The sequence below is a fragment of the Phyllostomus discolor genome, chromosome 4 (assembly GCF_004126475.2).
Source record: "Phyllostomus discolor isolate MPI-MPIP mPhyDis1 chromosome 4, mPhyDis1.pri.v3, whole genome shotgun sequence".
NCBI lineage: Eukaryota > Metazoa > Chordata > Mammalia > Chiroptera > Phyllostomidae > Phyllostomus > Phyllostomus discolor.
This window is the reverse complement of record NC_040906.2, coordinates 111,089,890-111,115,453: the sequence shown is the minus strand read 5'-3', so window position 1 is coordinate 111,115,453 and position 25,564 is coordinate 111,089,890. Positions and strand designations below refer to the sequence as shown.

General features: G+C 37.3%; 1 protein-coding gene and 1 pseudogene across 3 annotated transcripts in view; one reads left to right on the top strand and one right to left on the bottom strand.

Moving 5' to 3' along the window:
* The window catches only part of ZFAND3 (zinc finger AN1-type containing 3), a 331,480-nt gene that overhangs the window by 285,064 nt on the left and 20,852 nt on the right, over positions 1 to 25,564 (bottom strand). The gene's annotated exons all lie outside the window — the stretch shown is intronic.
* LOC114495934 lies at positions 15,697 to 15,779 on the top strand (annotated as a pseudogene).

Below are 25,564 nucleotides of genomic sequence, written 5' to 3'. Positions count from 1 at the left end.
TGTAAACATCCCAAGTCCTTATAAAGTAGCCTACATGTTTGATGCTAACACAATGCCTTTTATACACAACTTCCTAAAAGGCTCGGTGATTACAGAAGTACTCTCACTGACATTTATGGTGATTGAAATAAAAATAAGGACATCTTTTCTTCAAGCAACACAGAAAATTCAAAGGCCATTGGATAATATAACTACCAGGTAGAGTGCACCAGTATCCCAAATACTTCTGAACTCAAAATTATCTGCTTTCAACAATCTTTGGGAGTGTCCTAGGAAAACCATTAGATAATCTAAATTTTAAATCAAGTTCTAGTGAACAAAATAGCTTTACTATGACATTTGGATAAGCCCATTTGTAACTTCAAACTTTTCTTTAATTCCAGGAAGAATTCAGGAATGTTTGAGTATGTCTTTAAAAATAAGGAAACCTTTTTAGATTTAATTATTTTCCCCATCAGCTAAGAAATAAAGGTAAAATTATCAAGGTAATTCAAAATTCCTTCAAGTACCACATCATGTAATAACGTTAAGCAAACTATATACCAACACTTCACAATATCACCTTCGAGTCTACTTTCAGGAAGAAATTAAAAATGTTCAAAGAATAATAATCCCAACCAATCACTTTCTAACACTTTTTTAAAGCTCTCTTCTTGCTAAATAATTCTAATCCAAATATTATCACCATCAGCCTGGGGCTGCCAGAGCTGTCACTATCTCAAGGTTAAAGTCAGGAGTTCCCACTTTAACAACAGGCAGAGGTTGTCACAAGAGATGTAGCACTGGGGGACACAGACCAGAAGTCAAGTAATGCTTTATCCAGAGATTCAAGAAAACTAAAGGATGAAAGCCCTACTCCAAGTTCCACAGTTGAAACAAAGAAATTTGTGCATCCATCATTCCACCCCCGAACCTATCTATGAACTACATTTTCTGTGACCCAATCCTATTCAACCCACCTCTCCATTTCCAATGGTGTCAACCCTTCCCTCCAGCATCCTAAATACCTAATTAAGCTCTTTAAAAAAAAAAAAAAAAAAAAAGTCCTTTGTGACCCTAATCTGCAGCTGAATTCTAAAGTCAATTTATTTCTTGTGCTCAAAATGCTCAAACCACGTCCCCAACCCATACAGTGCTGTTTCACATAAAATTTATTTAAAGGTTAGCATTTCAGATATCACAATGCATGTGAAATATGTAGCCTCTACATTTTTAGCAAAAAGGAAAATTCTTCAGTTAAAAAAGCTAAAAAAAAAATGTATCACTGCAATTATAGATATTGTTTCATGAAAGATTAATTTCAACAGAGAAAAAATTACATACATATTGAAAATGTTGACAAGTCTTATTATGTGTATGTATAATTTTCTTGGTCTTCATACAAAAAAGGCTTTTCAACACTCACACACTGTTGGTGGGAATGTAAAGTGGTGCAGCTGCTACAGAAAACAGCACAGAGGTTCCCCTAAAAATAGAACTACGGTATGATCCAACAATTCCATTCCAACTATTTATCCAAAGGAAACAAAATCACTATCTCAAAATTAAATCTGCAGCCCCATATTCATAGCAGCATTATTTACTGCAGCCAAGACAAGAAAACAATTTAAGTGTCTATGTACCAACACATAAAGATCAACGGACACAGAAAATGTGTTATCTATATCAAATAGAGTATTATTCAGCCCTGGCTGGCGTAGCTCAGTGGATTGAGCGCGGGCTGCGAACCAGTCATCGCAGGTTCGATTCCCAGTCAGGGCACATGCCTGGGTTGCAGGCCATAACCCCCAGCAACCACACATTGATGTCTCTCTCTGTCTCCCTCTTCCAACTCTAAAAATAAAGTAAATAAAATCTTAAAAAAAAAAAATAGAGTATTATTCAGTCATGAGAAAGAAAGAAATCCTGCCATTTGAAACAACATGGGTGGACCTGGACAACACTATGCTAAGAGAAAGACAAATACTGTATTTAAATACTTTTTTAAAAATGAACTCAAAATTTCCGAGAACAGATTGGTGGTTGCCAGAAAGACGGGGGAGTGGTGAAATGGGTGAAGGTGATCAAAAGATACAAATTTCCTTTTAACATCAAGTTCTGGGTACAACTGCCAAGATATGGAGGCAGTCCAAGTGTCCATCAGTAGATGAGTGGATAAAACAACTATGGGACATTACACCATGGAATTCTACTCAGCCGTAAAAAAGAAAATTTTACCCTTTGTGACAGCACGGCTGGACCTGGAGAACATTATGATTAAATGAAATAAGCCAGTCATAGAGAAACACCATATGATTTCTCTTATAAGTGGAATCTAATGAACAAACTGAACTAACAAGCAAAATAGAAACAGACTCACAGATAGAAAGAGGAATGACAGCTACTGGGGTGGGAGGAGATTAGCGAGTTGAGGGATTGTGCAAAAAGGAAAAAGGACTCATGAACATGGAGAACAGTGTGGTAACTGCAGGAGGGAGGAGGGTATAAGGGGTATAAATGGTAATGGAAAAATATAATAAAATTTTTTTTTAAAAAAGGTAAGTGCTGGGGCTGTAATATACAGCATGGTTAGAGTATAGGCAACAATACTGTATTATATATTTCAAGGTTGCTAAAAGAGATCTTAAAAGTTCTCATCACAAGAAAAAAAGGTAACTACATGTGGTGATGGATGGTAAACTTATTGTGATAAATCATTTCACAATATATACATATACCAAATCAATGCTGTAGACCTAAATTAATACAATATTATGTCAATTATATCTCAATTTTTAAAAAGGCTGTTCAACACAGACATCATACATGACAACATGCTACATTCCCTCTCCTAACCATTCATCATGTTCCACTGCAAAGAAGAACCTTGCAGGAAAACCTATAATCCTTTCCAAGTGGAATTATAATAGGTAATCAACAGTTCTCATATTTAATTAAGAAATCATTTTGTTTATCTTAGATCCCCAGTAAGCTTGCCATTATAGAAAACGTTGTCTGGTAAGAGCATAAAGGGAAATTTTCTGTATATGTGAAAGAAAAATAAGAAATCATTAGATAAGAGTCAGGCCTCAAAGCAAAAGCCTTATTTGACTTAATTTTTATTAAAACTCAAAAGCAGAATCTTCAAGTTGCCACTAATCTGAAAATTGATCCAGGTATGCCTCTTCAAATCCATAAACCTGGTAAACAGTTATCCTTAAGTGATCAGCTGGGGAGGAGTAAGAGTCTCTACCTTAGTCCTCAGTAATCTAGAGCAGCAATTTTCAACCAGTGTGCTCCAAGAGTTTTTAAAATATGCAATATATGACTATTTAGTCAGAGCACTGACCTCTTTTCCCTTATATTGTTTAATGAAAAAATGACAACAGCAAACACAACAATAGCCATCTGGTGGGAATGTCTTGTCTTGAACCATAAATATATAGGTCATACAAACAGTTGCATTTTATTGCTCATGTTGCATAATAAGGTTGAGTCTGACTGGTTAATTTATGGCATCAGAAATTTTTATATACAAGCATAGGCAGCTGATTTTTTAAAAGATTTATTTATTTATTTTTAGACAGGGAACGGGGGGAGGGGGGAGAGAGAGAGAGAAAGAAACATCAATGTGCGGTTGCTGGGGGCCATGGCCTGCAACCCAGGCACGTGCCCTGGCTGGGAATCGAACCTGTGATGCTTTAGTTCGCAGCCCATGCTCAATCCACTGAGCTACGCCAGTCAGGGCGCAGCTGATTTTTTAAAAAGTCACCTTGAAGCAGAAAGGATAGGTAATGACTATGTTTTTGTAACTTAAAATTATACCTACTTTTTTATCAGAGTGACAAAAAAGTAGTATTTTTGGTGTGCCACAGAATTTTAGTAATTACTTGATGTGTGCCACGAGATGAAAAAAAGTTGAAAATCACTGATCTAGAGAATCCCCTTCCCATGTGGAGTTAAGCATGTTCCATCAATCCAATCCATCCATTCATTTACACAAAAACAATTTTACCTGTCAGTATTGGCAAATGTTCCAAACACCGATTGTCCTAAACTGATTAGTCCATCTCCCAGAACAGAGAAATGCCTTGCTCTAGTAAGGCATTTATTATAATCAAAGCTTACTGCTTACCCATTTGAAAATAGGTTTGAGAAATCATTTTGGCTAAATGGGACAGAAAAATCTGTGAAAGCTAAAACTTTTCAACAATAACACCGAAACAGGTCATCATTAAAAATAAAAGAAATCAGCAACAGGGGAAAAGTGGGACAACTATAATAGAACAACATTTTTTAAAAAAAGAAAGAAAAAGAGAGGCTCCTAGCCAAGATGGAGGCATAAGTAGATAGGCTCCACTCCCTCGCACAAACAAAGAAGGCTAACAACCAATTTAAAAACAAAACACAACCAGAACTGCCAGAAAATTGAACTTAAGGAAGCCCAACAACCAAGGACTTAATGAAGAAACATTCATCCAGACTGGTGGGAGGGGCAGAGACGGGCAGCCAGTGTCTGGCCAACCAGCAGGTAACATGGCAGCTTGTGGACTAGGCAGTCACACATTTGCATGCAGATAAACTGTGAGGAATAACTGGGGAGCAAGCATACAACCCAGGGTTCCCGCATCAGGAAGAAAGTCTCAAAACCTCTAGCTGAAAAAATCTGTGGGGGTTGTGGCTGCAGGAGAAACCACTAGTCTCACAGATGTCCACTGGAGGGGCTTATAGGGTCCTAGAACATACACAAACACACCCAACCAGAAATCAGCACCAGGAAAGCGCCTTGAGAGGCACAATTCACTTGTGGGGAGCCAAGGAAGGGACTGAAAGGGGGGCAAGAGTGGAGAAGAGGCACTGTTGCCTCTCTGACCAGCCCCCCCCAATACAGCACCACAACGCAGCAAAGAGGGTTGGCCCACCTGATGAGTATCTAACATTCCTCCCTATACAATGTAAAAGATGAGCAGAGACAAAAAATATGGCCCAAATGAAAGAACAGATCAAAACTCTAGAAAAAGAACTAAGTGACAAGGAGCTAGCCAACCTACCAGATGCACTTCAAAATGCTGGTAAACTGGATGCTCACAGAAATAGTTGAGTACGATCACAAAATAGAGGAAGAAGTGAAGGCTATGCAAAGAGAAATAGAGAAAAATATACAGGGAACCAATAGTGAAGGGAAGAAAACCAGGACTCAAATCAACAATCTGGAACAGAAGGCAGAAATAAACATTCAAACAGAACAGAATGAAGAAATAAGATTTCAAAAAATGAGAAGCTTAGGAACCTCTGAACAACTTTAAATATTCCAACATCCGAATCATAGGAGTGCCAGAAGTAGAAGAGGAAAAGCAAGAAACTGAAAACTTATTTTAAAAAAAGAATTAAGGAGAACTTCCGAAATCTGGTGAAACAAAAAGACACAGAAGTCAAGGAAACTCAGAGAATCCCAAAGAAGTTGGACCCAAAGAGGAACACACTGAGACACATCACAATTAAATTAGTCAAGATTAAAGAGAAGGAGAGAATCTTAAAAGCAGCAAGAGAAAAGGAGAAAGTTACCTACAAAAGAGTTCCCATATGGCTATCAGCTGATTTCTCAAAAGAAACCTTATAGGGGAAAGAAGTACTCAAAGTTTTGAAAAGCAAGGACCTACATCCAAGATTTCTTATCTAGCAAAGATATCATTTAGAATGGAAGGGCAGATTAAGTGCTTCCCAGATAAGGTCAAGTTAAAGGAGTTCATCATCACTAAGTCCCAATCATATGAAATGTTAAAGGGACTTACCTAAGAAAAAGATCAAAACTATGAACAGTAAAATGACAACCAACTCAAAACTATCAACAACTGAACCTAAAAAAAATAAAAACTAAGCCAACAACTAGAACAGGAACAGAATCACAGAAATGGAGGTCACATGGAGGGTTAACAGCAGGGAGGAGCAGAGGGGAAAATGGGGAAAAAGGTACAGGGAATAAGAAGCATGACTGGTAGGTACAAAATAGACAGGGGGATGTTAAGGACAGTACAGGAAATGGAGAAGCCCAACAACTTATATGTACAACCCACAGACATGAAACTAAAGGTGAGGGGGAATGCTGGAGGGAATGGGGATACCAGGTTGGGGGTGGGGAGAAAGGGGAGAAAGAAATGGAGTAACTGCAATAGCATAATCAATAAAATATACTTTAAAAAATAATAAGAAAAAAGAAACAGAAAAGAAATCAAAGTATAACTTAATGAATAAAATTAAAATCACACAAACTTTTCTTATACTATTCCCTTGAGTACTTTTTTTTTAAATGAAGCCCAATCCAGATTCAATAAGAAGAGTGTCATGGATCAATTATTCCATTTCCACCCATGACACTGGTGGAGAAGTGGGGTAAAGAGCAGCACAACACATATAACATATTTTCTCTTTTCTATCCTCACTACCAATAGTTCAATAAAATTTTAGCAAGTTGTAGAAACAGTGAAATGTTAGAATAAAGCTTCAGTTACCCAGACTTGATGCCCACTAAGAAATATTTCTATTATTTTGGAAGGTAAAAATCACACACTGTTATACATAAGCTCCATGGCCCTATCCAACTCTCTTCTCAGCTACAGCCAGAGGTGGGAGACTTCATCTGCACAAACAAGATAAAACCCTGTAACTTTCATAACTTGTAAATGGAAATGCTAACAGTAGTTGTAATCCCTTAAGGAACTTACTTCATTTGTGAAGTGCAAAGTCACACCATACCAGAGGATTCACGTGATGATTAAATCAAGTGAAGGTTTAAAGACCTTGGAAGAGTGCTTTTCACTATATCTTAAATAAATTACACTAATATCTCACTAATGCCTTTTGCCATGTTGTTCCCTCTGGTTGGAATGCCTGTCCTCCTCCTCGTTGCTTCTCCCTATCTGAACCAATGTCATTCTTCAAAGTCTTTTTCAAGTCATTCTTGATGTCTACCCTATCTGTGACTACCATGATGGCCTTTATTCATCTTTAATATCTAATTGTCTACTGTCTTTAACATTCATCAAGTTACTTAATGAGACAATGCTCCAAATTTTAGTTACTATTTCACTGGCATACAGTAGTGTAAATCTCAAGAAGAGGAAAGGCTCCAAGTCTTCACATAGCACATCTCATCCTTCTACGTCCACTTTAACACCTACCAGTGCTTCACAGAAACTACAGGAACAATCAGTAAAATATGAATGAACAACCAAATAAAGGCACAGAAATTACAAGCTGTCCTGTTTGGGAGAAGAGAAGGGAAACTGGACAAAAAAAGGTAGTTAAGGTAGCTCTTGAGAACACAGAGAGTAAATTTATGACACATGCTATATAACTAAAAATAGTTTACCTAAAAGCAATTTCTTAAAACTAAATGAATATCCAGTAAGCATCAAAAAAACTGCAAATAAGTTACAAGCAAGGAAACACATTATGCAATCAACTACTTAAGCATAATGATATTTCCTATAACATTAGACACTTCTACAGAGAATATAAAATTTGACAGATATCCTCAGCTGAGAACTGGGATTCTCTTCCCTAATTCACTGTACTTCTAAAGGGTCAGCCAGCAGGTGGTGCACAAGTTCACTAACCCATAGTCACAAAATACAGGGGTGGGAAGAAGTAGATTCATAGTTGTAAGCCAAAACAGAACTTATTCTTGTATTATTATTTATTCTCATATTATAGATTTTTCCATACTAATAACTGTAAATCTACTTTGCCCACGCCTGTACTTAATGGCTAACATATTTTTTAAATTCTGAAATTGTTTTTAAAAATTAAACTTCTAAATTTTAGCCATAAAAGTCACTGGAGCGCATGGTTTATTTTTTGCTGCTGTTGTTTGTTTGTTTTATTTTTGCCTGACAAAGTATTTTTAACTATATGTTATTGATTATGCTATTACAGTTGTCCCAATTTTATCCCCTTTGCCTCACTCCTCCCAGCACTCCCTACTCCCTCAGGCAATCCTCACCCCTTTGTGCATGTCCAAGGGGTTCATGAATATGAACTCCTTTGTTCATGAATATAAGTCCTCTGGCTTCTCCATTTCCTACGCTGTACTTTACATCCCCAAGACTAGTCTCTAACTACCAACTTGTGCTTCTTAATCCCTTCACCTTATCGCCTATTCCCCCAAACCCACCTCCCATCAGGTAGCCATCAAACCATTCTCCATATCTGTGATTCTGCTTCTGTTCTGCTTGTTTACTTAGTTTGTTTTTTAGATTCAACTGTTGGTAGATATGTATTTACTGCCATTTTATTGTTCATGGCTTTGATCTCCTCCTTTTTCTTAAATAAGTCCCTTTAACATTTCTTATAATAATGGTTTGGTGATGGTGACTTCTTTAGCTTTTTCTTCTTTGGGAAGCTCTTTATCTGCCCTTTAATTCTAAATGATAGCTTTGCTGGATAATCTTTGTTGTAGTAATCTTCCATGCTTTTCATCACTTTGAATATTTCAGCCAATCCCTTCTAGCCTGCAAAGTTTCTTTTAAGGAATCAGCTGACAAGTCTTATGTCTTATGGGAATTTCCTTGCAGGTAAACTATCTGTTTTTCTCTTGCTGCTTTTAAGATTCTCCCTTTGTCTTTAACCTTTGGCATTTTGATTATGATGTGTCTTGGTATGGGCCTCTTTTTGTCTGGAACTCTTGCTTCCTGGACTTGTATGTCTACTTCCTTCACCAAACTAGGAAAGTTTTCTTCCATTATTTCTTTTCAAATAGATTTCCAATTTGTTCCTCTTTCTCTTCTCATGGCACCACCATGATGCGAATGTTAGTATGCTTGAAGTTGTCTCAGAGGCTGCTTATACTATCCTCATTTTTTTGGATTCTTTTTTCTCCCTGCCATTCTGAGTGGTTCTTTTTGCTTCCTTATGTTCTAAATAATTGATGTGAATCTCAAGTTCGTCCACTCTGTTGATTCAATTTGTGTACCCTTGCCCTGGCTGGTGTGGCTCGATGGATTGAGTGCTGGCATGCAAACCAAAGGGTTGCCAGTTTGTCTCCCAGTCAGGGCACATGCCTGGGTTGCGGGCCAGGTCCCCAGTTGGCAACCGCATATTGATGTTTCTCTCCCTCTTTCTCCTTGCCTTCCCTCTCTCTAAAAAATAAATAAATAAAATCTTTTAAAAAATTAGTGTACCATTCATTTCTGATTGGATCTTTTTTATGCTGCTGAGGTACTCACTAAGTTCCTTGGGCATCCTTATAAACAGTGTTTGGAACTCTGCCTCTGACAGATTGCTTATCTCCATTTTGTTTAGTTTTTTTCTGGAGTTTTGTTCTGTTCTTTCATTTGGGCCATGTTTGTCCCATCGTTTCGGCAACCTCCCTGTGTTTGTTTCCATGTATTAGGTAGAGCTACTGTGTCTCCCTGTCTTGGTAGTGTGGCCTAATTTAAGAGGTGTCCTGTAGGGTCCAGTGGCAAAGCCTCCCATATTATACAAGGTGGGTAATCAAGTGTGTACACCCACAGTGTGAGGTGAGTACAGCCTCCTCTTCTAGTTGGGCCTTGATTACTGTAAGCAGGTCAATGGGAGGGATTTACCCAGGCCAGTCAGCTGCAAAGACTGGTTATGACAACTGACCACTAACTTCCACTGTCTGTGGAGGATCAGCTGTGTGGGCACCCACTCCACAGAGCAAGGCTTACTTCAGCAGGGCTCTAGTGCCTGCTTGTGTTCTGTCTGGGGCCACCTGGCCTAAGCCATAAGCAATCTGCAGCTACCTGCTGCTTCTGCTGAGCTTCGAAGTGCCCTAGCAAGGCCAGACTCTGAACCAAGGCCAGCTGCCAGTGCCAAGCCTGGTGCCACTTAGGAAGGTATGGGGGCTCCCTGAGGCCAGCTGCTGCTTGTTTGAGAGAATTTAGGATAATCAGAAGCACAAGCCAAGACAAGTTATTTGAATAGAAAAGCCACTGTTAACCAACTGGGTGGACCCACAAGTTGAGTGAGGCAAACAGTATAAGCCAGGTTGATGGAGTCCCAACTATGGTGCCTGCTGCGCTATGTGGCTCTGTCAGGAAAGGGCTCAGAAGAAGAGCAATGGCCTCTGCCAGCAGTTCTGTCTTGGAGAAAGCTGTCCACCCGGCTCTCATCCCCCCCATACGCCACTGGTGCCTTTTAAGCTGCCCCAGTGCTGGAGCTCAGTGGAAATGTGACTGAGTAAGTCTGCGTGCAGGCCCTTTAAGAGGTAGTGCCTCAGAATCCAGCAGTTTCCTTCCACTGACCCAATCTCCACTGGTTTTTACAGCCAGAAACCACAGGGACTTTTTTCCTCAGCACTGGAATCCTGGGCTGGGGGGCCTAGTGTTGAGGGGTAGAACTCCTCGCTCCTGAAATACCCCTCCTGATTGCTCTCCACCACATGTGGGTGTGGCACCAGCCCATTCCGTGTCTCCAGGTCTCTGCCCCTCCCACCAGTCTGGATGGGTGTGGTTTCTTCTTTAATTCTGTGGTGCAGGACCTCCATTCAAGTTGATTACTGCCATTTCTGAGTGATGGTTTTTCTATAGTTTAGTTGTAATTTTGATGTGGTTGTGCAAGGAGGCAAGCTGTGTTTACCTAGTCCACCATCTTGGAGATCTCCTGACCTGGAGCCCATGTGTTTATAAATTATCCTACATCATATATATACTCCATAAAACTGCCATCTCTTACCTCAGGTTCTTTTGTGATATAGGTACATTCCAAATAAATAAAATATAAACATACATCCATTTTCAAAGCATAAAAATAAATCAATATTAATCAAAATTCCTATGACAATGGAGAAAAGCTGCTACTTTCTAAAATGTTACTCTAAAGTACAAGGCCAGTCTCATACTTCAAGAAGACACTCAACAATTCAGTTGTCTTCTATTGTTCATCCCAAAACCTCCTCTGCTGGTCTTCAGGCTTCAGCTATAATGACCCTCCCCAGTAAACAAATGTCATTTTTAGTCTGTGACCATGAGAGTCAGAAAAAAGTTAAGGCTGTGGAAGTTATGTATTTCTAAGACACAGTTTAAGGAATAGCCCAGTCTCTATTGACAACTACAGGCAAGCATGGCTACAGATGGACAGATACTACAGGAGGATCAAGAATAGGAAACACTAAAGGTCAAGTTCAAACTGCCAAACACAGATTACTCAAAATTACTTTAAGTAAAATTGAGTCATGAGCATCTTTAATGAAAAGCACTGAGATAGGCAGAACCTAAACATAATATCCAAATTTATCTGTTCTGCTTAAAATGCACTTCTATATTCACTACTATATAAGCCTTACAACAACCCTTCTAAAAAGCAGGTAATATGCCTCTTTTGTTAAATTAAGGGAATTGAGATGTGGAAAGGTTTTCTTATTCAAGGTAACAAAATTAACAAGTGGGGGGGACAAGATGTTAACTTGGGCTTTCCAGATGCAAAGTCAAAACTCTTTGCATCACAACATGATGTCTGACCTGCTCCCACAGAGAGAGCAGATTTTTTTCAGTAACAGATATATGAACAATTATATCTATAAATTAGACAACCTAAAATATAAATAAATTCCTAGGAACATATAACCTACCATAACTGAATCATGAATGAACACAAAATCTGAACAAATCAATCACACTGAGATTAAAAGAGTAATCAAAAACTTCCCAACAAACAAAAACCCAGGACCAGACTGCTTCACTGATGAATTCTAACAAACATTTAAATAAGAACTGATGCCAATTCCTCTGTAACTCCTCCAAAACACAGAAGAGGAAGGAATACTTCCAAACTCATTTTACCAGGCCAGCATTACCTGATATTAAAACTAGACAAAGACACAACAAGAAAATTACAGATCAATATCCCTGATGAACAAATGCAAAAATCCTCAAAAAAAAATTAGCAAACTGAATTTAAAATACATTAAAAAGATTACACCATGATCAAGTGAGATTTATATACAGGGGCACAAAAAGGTTCAACATCTACAAATCAAGGAATGTGAACCATCACATTATCAAAATTAAGGGTAAAGATCATATGATTATCTTAATAGATCCAGAAAAGGCATCTGACATACATTCGTGATTAAAAAGAAAAACAACTCTTGACAAATGGTAGCAAGGGAATGTACCTCAACACAGTAAAGTCCCTATAAGACAAGCCCAAAACTAACATCATACTCGATGATTAAAAGGTGAAAGCTTATCCTCTAAGATCAGAACAAGACAAACATGCATACTCTCGCCACTTTTACACAACACAGTACTGGAAGTCCTAGCCAGAGCAATTAGGCAAGAAAAAGAAATAAAAGACATCCAAATTAGAAAGGCAGAAGTAAAACTGCCTCTATTTGTAGATGATAACATTAAAAAACCATAAAGATTTTACCAAAAAACATTAAGAACTAATAAACAAATTCGCTTAAATTGCAGGACACAAATTCAATATACAAAAATCAGCTGCATTTCTATACATTAATAATGAACTATCAGAAACAGAAATTAAGAAAATCCCATTTACAACTGCATCAAAAAGAATTTAATACTTATAAATCAATTTAACCAAAAAGGTGAAAGAGGTATATACTGAAAACTTTAAGACATTGATGAAAGACAATGAAGACACAAATAAATGGAAAGATATCCATCCTCATGGATTGGAATACTGTTAAAATGTCCATATTATACAAAGCAATCTACAGAGTCAATGCAATCCCTATCAAAATTCCAAAGGTTTTTTTTTGTTTTTGTTTTTTTGTTGCTGTTTTTTTTCCACAAAAACAGAAAAAAAATCTTAAAATTTGCATGAAAGCACGAAAGACTTCAAATACCCAAAACAATCTTAAGAATGAAGAGCAACCCTCAAGGGATCAAAATTCCTTTTTTCAAATAATATTACAAAGTTATATAGTCATCAAAATAGTTTGGCACTCTGGCATAAAAACACACACAGACCAGTGGAACAGAATAAAGAGCAGAAATAAACCCACATACAATATGGTCAATTTACTTGACCATCAGTGAATAAATGGATAAAGAAGATGAAGTCACACACATACATACAGTAGAGTATCACTAGGCCATGAGAAAGAATAAAATCCTGCCATTTGTGACAATATGCATGGACCTCAATGGCATTATACTAAATGAAATACATCAGAGAGACAAAGGTAAATACTGCATGGTATCACTTATATGTGGAATCTTAATTTTTAAAAAGGTCAAAAAGTCAAATTCATAGAAAGAGTAGAAAAGTGGTGGCCGGGATTTGGGGGTAGGGGAAATAGGGAAAGGTTGGTAAAAGAGTACAAAATAATAACAACAATAATAACAACAACAATAATAATAATAATAATAGATAAATACATGAATAGCAATCAATGTGACATGCCCGGTGCTGGCCCTGATAGCATATTTGTTCTTTCTAGCTCTTCCAGTTCAAAGAGTAATGAAGTTAGAGGCAAACTCAAAAATGATGTTTGTAGCAGAGCCCTGTAAACACAAAAGAGCTGATCAAGCATTAATAATTCCTTGAGGAATAAGCACATTGGTCTTCAAAGTACTACACAAAGGACTGCCCTAAAACAACAGCTTAACCTTTTGTAACTTTTCCTTACCTGGTTTAACAGGTTTTACTCACACTCAGCAAATATTAAATATACAGTGTTAGAAAAGTTAGACAGCAATATATGCTATTCAAGTTCAAATCAATAAATACACATATACAATAGGATCTGTTTTACACTCAATGTCCCACTTTTCAGTCAATAGGTGGAAATGTAGGCTTTTGTTATATATTTGCAAATTTAAATTTAAGAAAAAGCTACCCTCTACTGTCAAAAGCCATCCTCTTTCCTAGGTCTAAAACCTCCAAAACAAGAGATTTCATCGTCATAATGCCCCAGAATCTACTCAGATTTAAAATAAAACTTTTTTATTTTAATTCTTATTCAAACCTTTGGGCACTGCAAGTCTAACTGTTGTCACCAACACATCTTGGCATTCTGATGAAAAGTCTTGAAGGCCCTTACTATCTGTTGCAAACCATCTACAATTTACCATTCTCCCCCTGGGAAAATGTTCCAAGAGGTTCTTCTGGCATGAAGTTGCATGTGTCTCTCACTGAAGATGACACTGCAATTTCAGTTGTGCCAGACTGAATCAGTGACTGGTGTTCCAGCCCAAGGCTGCCATGGACTAACTGGACACCCTAGGGTCAAATTTGACCTAACAGGAATAACTGTGCATGGAATGGTGACAGATCTGTCCAAACAGACCCTCTTGTAAACACTAAGGCACAGAGAAGGGAGACCGCTACTCCCAAATGATTTCAAGTTCTCCATGAGGACTACTCTATATTCTATAGCCTGGGAAGTATTGGGACCCTGAGTAAATACAGTGAGCAAGCAAATAATATCCTACACTACTGAATACTCCTCTCATTAAAGCCCCATTCTTCAAGATGTGTTTCTATTCTGCACAGCTATAAAAAAAGTCTAATACAACATACCTACTTTGCTAGAAACACTAACATGTTCACTCATCACACCCATGGACCTGGTCATTGGACAGTCAAGCCTTTATACAAACCATTATGTAGTAGGAACAGATGAAGGTGAGGTCAGACCCTGCCCATTACCTAAAAGTCTCTCTCATCACAATAATCCATAGTAATCTTCAGCTGCTTGATTACTCATCTCCTTTAAGACTTCTCCCACAGATCCAAATGACATTCAATTTCTCCTTTACTCTGTAATTCCTCCATATAGTTTGTTCTATAAATCATACATTTCAGTGAACTTTTGAAATTCAGTTCAACCTATAGTAAACAGAAATTACCTTGTGCTACACATTATTTGAAATCTGCTCAGCCTCAATTAAAACAAAAGAAAGCTTTATTCCAACACAGTTTGAGCAGTATATTTATTTACAATCATTTCCACAGTACCATATTCTTCAGATTCACTTGTAAAAAGCACTTGTCTCCCCAATACAAGGCAAATAAACTAGTTTTTATCATTCCTATTCTTTTATATGTTCCCACAAAACCCAGAGTTTTATCCTCAACAAGTGAACAATTTTGTTAACATAATATTTATCCTAATCAAATTATTTAAGAATATTTGAAAGCAGGCTATTTGTATTACTCCATTATTCTGAATTTTCTAATACAGCTTGCAAACATGTAAAAAGGGCAGTTATAACCATGGATTGTATTTTAGGTGCAGTATTTACTACATTAATTAACATTATTAAATGTCTTCACAAAATTGTTGCATATAAACAAATGAGATATGTGTATTATTTCATTATTTATAAAGCACAAAGGTATTAGCCAGTGAACATAATGTACAATAGCAAAAGAACAAAATCAGATTGTGCCCTAAGAAGTTTAGAACTTAACGGATAACCCAAGGTAATTAGAAACAGTGTACACATGGGGTTGGAGGGTAACCCTGACAAAAAAAAAAAAAAAAAAAGACCTGAAGATAAGGAAAAGACCGCAGGTAATGTTTGCATCACTGATCAAGTGGAGCTCTGAGTGAGCTTTGAAGGAGTCAGAAAGTCAAGTATATTGAATAATGAAAGAAGCAGGTATCTGGCAGAGCTAAAAATGGAATATTAGGTATGTAGAAAGAAGAGTAACAGGGATCCAAAAAGAATGCTTCTTAAAAAAAGCCATGCAAGTGAACTGATAGAAAATAAGGATAAAATCGCTTCTCAGCCTTTTGGCTAAGATCAAGTGTAGTATCTGTTCTTATCAGAAAATAAGGATAAAGAAGAAAATGAACCAATACCAAGGTTTACACAAGGAAGGAATAGGTTAAAAGGGGAGAGGAAAAGATGGAAAGTTATGGGTGATTCATGAGTACAATGTCAGAGTTCAAGAAGAGCATAATGCAGTATTATGCCTGAATATAAACAATGTCATTATTTTACAAAGTTTCTATCCAGAAAGAAAATTCTTCCTAGTTATTCCTCATGGATTAAGGAAGCAATAATTTTAAGGTATATTCGTAGTACATAAAGTTTTACATATATTGTCCCATTCTGAAATGCAACCCAGATTTTATATTCATAAAGTCACTGCATTTTCCCCTCCCCCCCCAAAAAAAGGAGAGAAAAGGTTTTGCTTTTCATTTGACTAACAAAACAAGATAGGATACTCTTTCTCTGCTCTCTTCAAATTTTAAACTTTGAAGCAGGTATCCCTGGTAAGAAAAAATTCCTAACGTCACAACCAAATTCCTCTCCTTTTTCATTAGGTTCAAATCACTATCAAAGAATTAGTATTTAAAAAATCAACAGTTAATTGAATTATGGAGACAAATTTCAACTGCCACAGAATACAAAGTAACTCCCTCAGTACAATCTTCCAAAAAGTAGGGTTTTAGATGGTTGACATCTGATACTCAGAGATCAAAAAGGAGATATGTTAATTAATAAGCATCCTTATCACAATCCAGCAAGATCCCAAATGCCTCAACACAGAACAATTCTATTTTTCCCATGAACCGCAAACTTCTAATATTTTGCCTTCTAAACTGCACTTACTACTAAATTTTTTGGCTTTACCTTTTTTAGACCAAATCTGATCAGCATAAAAAACTACAATTAAATGATTCAATTTTAGGGCAGCCCAGTACTCACCAAAAACAATAAACAAAATTTTAAAAGTTGATATTTCAGCCTACATGATCTCCTTAATAAAGTAGTTAAGAGAGAGTTCTGGAATCAAACACACCTGATACAATCCTGACTGATCTTGGGCAAGTAACTTCAATCTGAGTTTGTTTCCTCATCTGTAAAATACAGATATTACTAACACCTATCTCATAGAGCTGTTAGAGCCAAAAGGAGACAATACAGGTAATATTGTTTGAACAGTGCCTGGCAAATGGAAAATGTTCAGTAAGTGTTTTAATCTCTATTAACATTTCTCTAGGCTTTGAAATATATAATAAAATAACCAAAGGACCTCCATTACTAGATCCAAGAACCTCTGAGAAGTACAGGGACCTGAGGTTTTATAATTATGTCCTAATACGTCCTCCATTACATTTTGAAATTAAATCAGTAATATGGCTTGGGTTTTCATTTTTTTTTTGTTTTGTTTTTACCTGAATCATGCTTCCCTAAAGACAGCATATTCAGAAGAATGTTTTATCTGTTGTTCTCTTTCTTCCTGGTAGACTTATAGTGGGTCAGACCACTAAAAAGAAGAACAAATGTCTTATTTTTGTGTCTTTGAGTTTTGTCCTGAATGTGCATTACTTTTGTAACGAGAAAATACAATAGATGTTATAAGATTAGTTTTTCCCCCCCAATAATTTATTTTGGCAGTCAGGAATTCTTATGCAATGTACTTATTTATTCAAGTGCCTAATAAAATAGTTTAGACTCTTGGAGGTTTTATTATTTTCTTCTTATTTCTTATACCTATTACACTGTTCATGAGCAAAGGCCTGGAAACAAAACACATTTACTAAACAATATTATATAAATAAATTTTATATATCACCCGTTCACTTTTAGAATACAATCTGTAGTTAACTGTTCAGAATTCAAACCTCACTTTCTCTTACAATGCTATAAGTATGGTTACAGTTTCTAGATTTACTCAAAAATTATTTAGCGATAGTATTAACTGAATTCTAGTAATGAGTTAATGTACTAGGTTCTAAAATCCAGGGTCGAGCCATAAAAACAAGAAATAGCAGCTTAAAAAGTCCAGCATCTGTTTGGAGGCTCAGTTATAGCCCCTGGCAAAATTTCAAAATAGGCAGCTTGTTTTGATATTTTTTGACTGCCCTTAAGTTTGTGCCCACCTAATACAAAACCCCATCCAAGCCAGGTCTCCCATGACACACCCTTGCCCAGCCAGTCCTTTTCTCCCTATCAGTGTAACCGATCCCATTTAGGTATGAATGAATCAATTTACATGGAACCCCCTAATTTGAATATAGAGAGTTTCTGGTAATATAAAATGAAGTAAAATATTCAGGCTACATCAAAATAGACATTATAGTCCTGGAACAGCACCAGTCACAGTCAGTTTCTCAAAACTATTATCTTACTCTTCTTTCTAAGCCCACCAGGTTTTGAACTCCTCAAAGACAACTACAGTGAAGAAAAGATTAGAAGCAGAGATTGGATGCCCCTTGAGAAACTAAGAAGTTTAGAAAATACATATAAGAACATGTTAAATTAAAGAACTGTGATTATTTAAATTAACACCAAGTACTAAAGGGATACAAAAATTATGTCTTGAGGGACATTAATAAATATGTAAGGAGGAGACAGAAAGACATTTCAGGAAGAAAGAAAATAAGAAGGCAAGGAATTTGAGAGGAAAAAATAAGGTATATGCATGGGTGATAAAGACACCACACTGGGATAAAAGAAGAAAGGAGCACGGTTTTGATCTGGAGGTATATAATATAGGCTCAAACAGAAAAAAAGTCTTCAAGCAAACAGGTACAGTTTAGATTTGAACAGACAAGAACTGAACCACTGCCAGCAGGTATTTCTTTGCTGTGGAGAATTTTCTATACACTGGAGGATCTTTACCAGTATCCTTGGCATTCTACCCACTTGATGGAATTAGCACCTGTCTCCACCAAATGGTGACAACTAAAACTGTCTCCAGGCCTTGTCACATGTCCTATAGGGAGCAAATTCACCCCTCCAAAAGTACTTTATAACATCTGTCCTTATAAGTACCAAATAATTTTCCCCCAGTTTTAACTTTCTTGGACAAATATCTTTACTTTTATACACTACCTTACCCACTTAAGTGAGAACATTGAAGATAATTTAAAGTCTGTCTACGAGTAAGCACTCACCATGCTCTTTTGGTGGGTAAATGGCATGAATCCATCTGTTTCCAAAGATCAGAAATAAACAGGATGGAAGAGAACAAAACAGACTCCCCCAAATAGCTCCATTTAGAGGTAGCAGGTCAAGGAGGAGGCAGAGGATGCCTGAACAAGGGTGGCAAGGTTGGTAAGGAGAGAGGGACATTAAGATATAGCTAGAAGACCAATTTGGTGAATGATGGGTGAAAAATGGAGGAGTATAAAGAGCCAAAAATGACACTGGCTTCTAGCTGGGTGGACACAACTAAGAATAAGAAAACAGTAAGAGAACCTCATTTCCAAGGGGAAAGATTATAAGCCAGATTTGGGTTATAAGGTCTAGCCTCATGGCCTCAGTGAACTAGGCTTTACTTATTTATGCAAGTCAAGTTTTTACTAAGCTTCATCCTCAGTGAAATGGGGAAAAATAAGTCATCCAAATTGTATGTGAAGATCAAATAAGAGAGTAAAAAAAGTACTTTGTAAAGAACCAGTCTACTATAAGGAATAATTTTTCTTTTAATTCATGGCAAAACTACCACTAAGTCCAATCTTCACGGGGTACTTTTACTTCCCTATCACAAATCTTTGTAATCACCCCTTATATAATCTATATGAAAGTTGTCAATGGCTTCTTCCTGGTCATTTCTGTTCTACTGTCCTGGTTTTTAATTTCACCACTGTTTCACCTCTGCCTTGACATTTTTAACTGTATCTTTTACAGAAAAATCACACTAAGAAAATTAACTCTGAAAGATTTTTTCCATTGGCACATTTTTCATCTTTACCTGTTTCTTCTACTCTACTTTGTCTACTCTATTTCCTACTAACCCAGTCCTACTTTGAATCTGCACTACTTCAAGTCTCACAGCTGCTAACATTTTCTGAGATTAATTTTTTTTCCACTCCCTCCCCACCCCAGAAAAATCCTCACTGTGAAGCTCTGACTAGTCTGGATGAAGGAGAAAATAACTGAGCTGAATGTGTGTCCTCTACATGTCAAACCTCAGGAGGGAAAACTGCTGCAGGCAGTTAGAGCACCATAACCTTCCCTCCCAAAAGAACCTCCAGGGCTGACTCAGACTGTGTAAAGAAACTTGGGAGTTTTACGAAGAGGAAGAATGAGTGGGAAAAAGGAAGAAAAACCAAAATATAGAAAAATAGATGAATACATCACACAACCTGCCACAGCTGATTATATGTTTTACTGGGCATGTTTCATTGCCTATATTGACTATCACATCTTTCAATAGTAACTGACCCCTAGAAAACTTGTTTAAATGAGGAATAGATATCAGACACCACTGGTGGCAGAAGGTAATTAGAAAACATCCATATGTCATCAGAGGTAAATCAATTAGATAATCACTCAAGGGAGCTTACCAAAGTTCTCAAAAGTGTGGAGGGCCTCAGAGAAACAGCATCAGCATCCAAATCACTGGGAAACTTGTTAGACATTATTTGGCCCCATAGATTACTAGGAACAGGACCTAGTAATCTATGTTTCAACAAGCCTTTCAGGTGACTGCCGCACCCTGAAGTTTGAAAATCACTAAGGGATAAACACTTGCCTCTTATTAAGGCCCTCAGAGCCCTCTTGGATCCATGTTTATTAGGCATATCATGAATCTTGCTCTTAGATTTATGTGAGATTTCCCAGTATCCTTGAACACCTAGACTTGTGCCTCACTCAATGAATGTTTGTTGAATGAATGAGTGAATAACCTTAAAATAAACTTCCTCCTTACTAAACCAGTTTCAATGGAATTGTTTCTTATGACCAAAGTAATTTTAATTAAGCATTGTGTATGGGGGATGGGAATGGCGAACACACAAGATAGCCAGAATCATATGGAGCTAGTCCATAAGAGCTTAGAGAGAGAGCTAAAACATTCTTTTGAGAAGAAAGAGCTACCTGGCTGGCATAGCTCAGTGGATTGAGCACGGGCTGCAAATCAAAGTGTCGCAGGTTCGATTCCCAGTCAGGGTACATGCCTGTGTTGCAGGCCATGACCCCCAAGAACCACACATGGATGTTTTTCTCTCTCTTTCTCCTTCCCTTTCCTCTCTAAAAAAATAAATAAATAAAATTAAAAAGAGCTAAAAAAAAAAATACCTGTCTCAAGAAAAAGTAAAGGAATTTCAAGGGGCAAAACTGAGAATTTAACAAGGTCAAGCAAACTGTAGCTGTAAGGAACTGTGATTTGACCTTGTGAAAGGCTGTGAGGCCAAAGCAGAAAACTGTCAAGCTTTCTTAAAGATCTAGAAAGTTAATAAAGAATTTGACCTCTGCTTCAATGAGGAGTGACAAAAGTCTATGTACTTAATGATTTACCTGATCTGTATGTAGTTTATACCTTAAGATTCTATCACACCATGGAAATAATATATGCCTTTCAACTCTGCTATAGCAGAGAGAAGAGGGAGAGAACCATCAAAAATAAGAGCAGACTAAATTCTGAGAGCTCTCAGAAACAGAATTCTACCTCCTTCCCTATCCCTGATGATACTTGAAATATTGACAGCAAAAAATTTACTCCCCATGAGGCAAAAGAATAAAAGAAAAACAAACAAAAACTTCTGAGGGTGAAAGGATGGGAAGAGCTGCCTCTACTGTCAAAATTCCTTAATTCCAATTCCCTGTATGTCACAGAAATATTCTTCTTTCTCAAGTACTATATTAATTATATTACAGTCCAGCAGTGGTCTTATAATGAGACCATCTTCCCAATGGTCTCAATAAATCATATTTAAGGTACTCATCATGGCCTTTATTTTTAAGGGGGGACATTATTCTACTTCTTAGACTATATCCTACTATGCCCCCATTTAGGCCCTCTACTGGGGAGTGACAGATACGTCACTCTCAACACAGGCTACAAGAGGGCAGAGATGCTCTTATATGTGTGGTACCTAGAACCTGCCTAGCACAAAATAAACAGTATAACATTTGTTGGTTCATTTACTCCCATTCATATTCCTAATCCCAGTTTTAAAAATTTCTTCATTAACCTCAGTTTATTCTTCTGCAGATAGAAAACCTAACTTCTTCCAAAAGGCTTCTCCTGACTGGCTCCAAAGAGCTTCAAGAGAAAGAAAACTATCTCGTTTCTGTTAACACATATGTAGAAATATTAGTGGTTATGTTTCAATCATCTATGTTTATTCTTATCTATCCTTCCTTTGAGATACGTTACTCAAGGGCTACAAGCAAGCCCCCATCAAAGCAGTAAACCTACTGGGACTAGGCCCAGGATGAATGCAACATTCTTCCTAATGACCCACTGCTCAATTTGTTGATTAATATACACAACACAACTACCTTACAGGTACCACCTGCAGCAGGCAGTAGTGGCAGTACTAAGTAAGAGTAGAAGGAAGCAGAGGAAGGGATAAGGAAGAGAAAGAATCCACACCTACATGAGACTATGGGTACCAAAAGGAGGGGATGGCAGGACCCACAAAGCCTCACTCATTCTTTCCTTGGGACCATCACAATCCCTCCCACAAGGCACTTGATTAAATAAAGTTTTAAGCCCATCCATCAACTATCCATCAGGATGTTTTCCTGCTATTATCACAACTCTGTTTCACCTTAAATATGGTAAAGTTTTGGCCCTGGCCAGGTAGCTCATCTGGTTAGAGCATCACTCCAACATTCTAAGGTTATGAGTTCGATCCCTGATCAGGGCCCATAACAAGAATAATCAGTGAATGCATAAATAAGTGGAATAACAAATTGATGCCTGTCTCTCTCCCAAATCAATCAATAAATTTTTTTAAACATGGTAAAGTTTTAAAATAAAACTACTAATGGCACAGGCACACACTATTAAATGAGGCAAAAAATTGGGAAAGATAGATGTTCATAAATCACTTACCACTCCTCTCCCCTAAAACATGGGGAGAGGGTTGGGGTAAGACAAAAAGAGAAAAGTAGCAGCACAAAGCGACTCTAAAAGGAGAGCTCTGGCTCTAGGGTGTGGCCCACCTGCACTTCCCACCTCTTCCCCATTCACCTCCTTTACTCCAACTTCCTGACCATCTGCTACTACTGCTGAAGGGCAGTAGAATACAGAATCTGAGCTAATTCATCTCATCTTGTAAGGCAGTTTACTTCAATTACCTTAATAATACAATACTATTGGCTGATGTGCCAGAAGATTTCTGTCAAACCTTGGAGTTGATTATTTTATTTAAAGGACTACTTCTACAGGAAAACATGATATTGAAGAACCTTACTTGTCAAAACTAAATCAAAGTTGTAAAAGTTCGAGGACGGGAAGTAGAAGAGGGTATTAGGGGGAATAAATGGTGATGTAAGGAGACTTGACTTGAGGTGGTGAACACACAATACAATATACAGATGATGCATTATAGAACTGTACACCTGAAACCTATATTATTATTAACCAATTCACCCCAATGAATTCAGTTTAAAAAAGTTATAAAAGCTTCATACAAAATAGAAGTTTAAAGAAAGAAGTCAACATCTTTCTCCTCAACAGTTCTCTTATCCTCACCTATTATATAATTGTCTTCAGCTTCATATAATACAGAACTACCAACATTAAGACAGCAAACATATCCCTGTTTTTTTCAAACAGATCTTCACTGATAAACTCAGTCACTTTCTAAACCAGACAGCTCCCTCTCCAGTTTAAAAGTTCCATGGCTAGTTTAAGTTACAACTCAAGCAGTTCTATTTCTGCATTTGCTAATTAAAAACTTACCAGAGATACAATTTTTAACCAAAGCCAAAAAGACATTAGCAGAGATAAATTTATGATGAGGCTACAGAGACAAAGGAAATATTCCACAGCGACAGACTATCCGTTTTCCCCACTGAGTGCTGCAGCTCCAGGAATCTAATGATTCTTCACTTATTTAAAAATAAAAATGATAATAAAATTCCCTACTGTTGACAGCAGGTGATTTTTAACTTCACTGCTGTCTGACAGACACCTACAGGCTTTACCTGGCCTCAATCTGTCCAGTTTAGAACTGCCAATTAGTACCTTCTCAAAAGCAAATCTCAACGTAAGCCATTAAAAAGTGCTTTTCAAAGTGTCATATACAATGGATTAGTCACACTCAGCATGTTAGAACAAAATAAAACCTGAGTACCCAATCCAGGCTTCAACTGTCAAAGCCAAATGACATAGAATATCATTCAAGGGCAAAGAAAGGATCAAATTCTCAAAATAGTTGTGATACACATACCCTCCCCCATTAAATACAAAGAATGCCACAGCAATCTAACAGGTGTCTTCATTGGTAATCTTAGCCTTTCTCAATTGTGGTTCCACAAGAAAAAATTAAGCACTAATGTCCGAAGACAGAAGTTGGCAAACCTTTTGTGTAAATATTTTAGGCTTTTCAGACCACGTGGTCTCTCTGTCACAACAACTCAATTCTGCCACTGGAGCTCCAAAGCAGCTGTCAACAGTTAAGTAAATGAATGAGTGTGACTGTGTTCCAATGAAACTATTTATGGACACTGTAATTTGAATTTCATGTAATTTTCACAGAAATATTTTTTCCAATGATTTAAAAACAAAACCAATTCTTATTTTTAAAAAAAGTCTTAGTTCTTTGGCTAGATTTGGCTCTAGACAGCAGTCTGCCAACCTACCATATTTTGCTGTGTATAATGTGCTCCCATATATAATGCCCACCCACATTTTTGTGCACGTTATACAAAGGATTATTATACCCGTTATACCCATGGCATTGCACTCATGGTACTTTCCTAGCTGGTATACCAGCCAGGAAAGCTATCATTTAGAATCAAAAGGCATATAAAGAGCGCTCCAGACAAAAAAACTAAAGGAGTTCATCATCACCAAATCATTACTATAGGAAATGTTAAAGGGACTTATTTAAGATGATGATGATCAAAACTATGAACAACAAGGCCCTGGCTGGTGTGGCTCAGTGGAATGAGTGCCAGACTGTGAACCAAAGCGTCGAAGGTTTGATTCCCAGGCAGTGCACATGCCTGGGCTGCTGGCCAGGTCCCCTGCAGGGGGCACAAGAGAGGCAACCATACATTGATTTTTCTCTCCCTCTCTTTCTCCCTCCCTTCCCCTCTCTCTAAAAATAAATAAATAAAATCTAAAAAGAACCCATAAACAACAAACTGGTCATAAATCCATATCTATCAACAACTGAATCTAAAAAACAAACTAAGCAAACAAAAAAAACAGAATCATGGTTAAGAAGAGTGTTTTGATGGTTGCCAAATGGGAAGGGGGTATGGAGGAATGGGTGAAGAAGTAAGGGGATTAAGAAGTACAAACTGTCTCTTCAAAAGACACAATTAAAAATTTTTGAAAAAGAAGAAAAAGAAGTACAAACTGGTAGTCAAAGAATAGCTATGGGGATGTAAAGTACAGTATAGGAAATGGAGTAGCCAAAAAACTTATACGCATGACCCATGGACATGAACAATGGTGTGGGGATTGCCTGAGGGAGTGAGGGGTTCTGAGGGGACAGGGGCCAAGGGGGGGAAATTGGAACCATTGTAATAGCATAATCAATAAAATATAATTTATAAAAACTCTGTAATTAGTTCTTAATACAGCCTTCAGCTTAGGGAGACAAAGAGATTTTACAAAATTGGATCACACGTGAGGATGGGCACACTCTCATTTAAAAAACAAAATTCACCTTAACAGGGTACAGTGAGCTAAACATGTTAAGATTTTAAAAACCATTCCC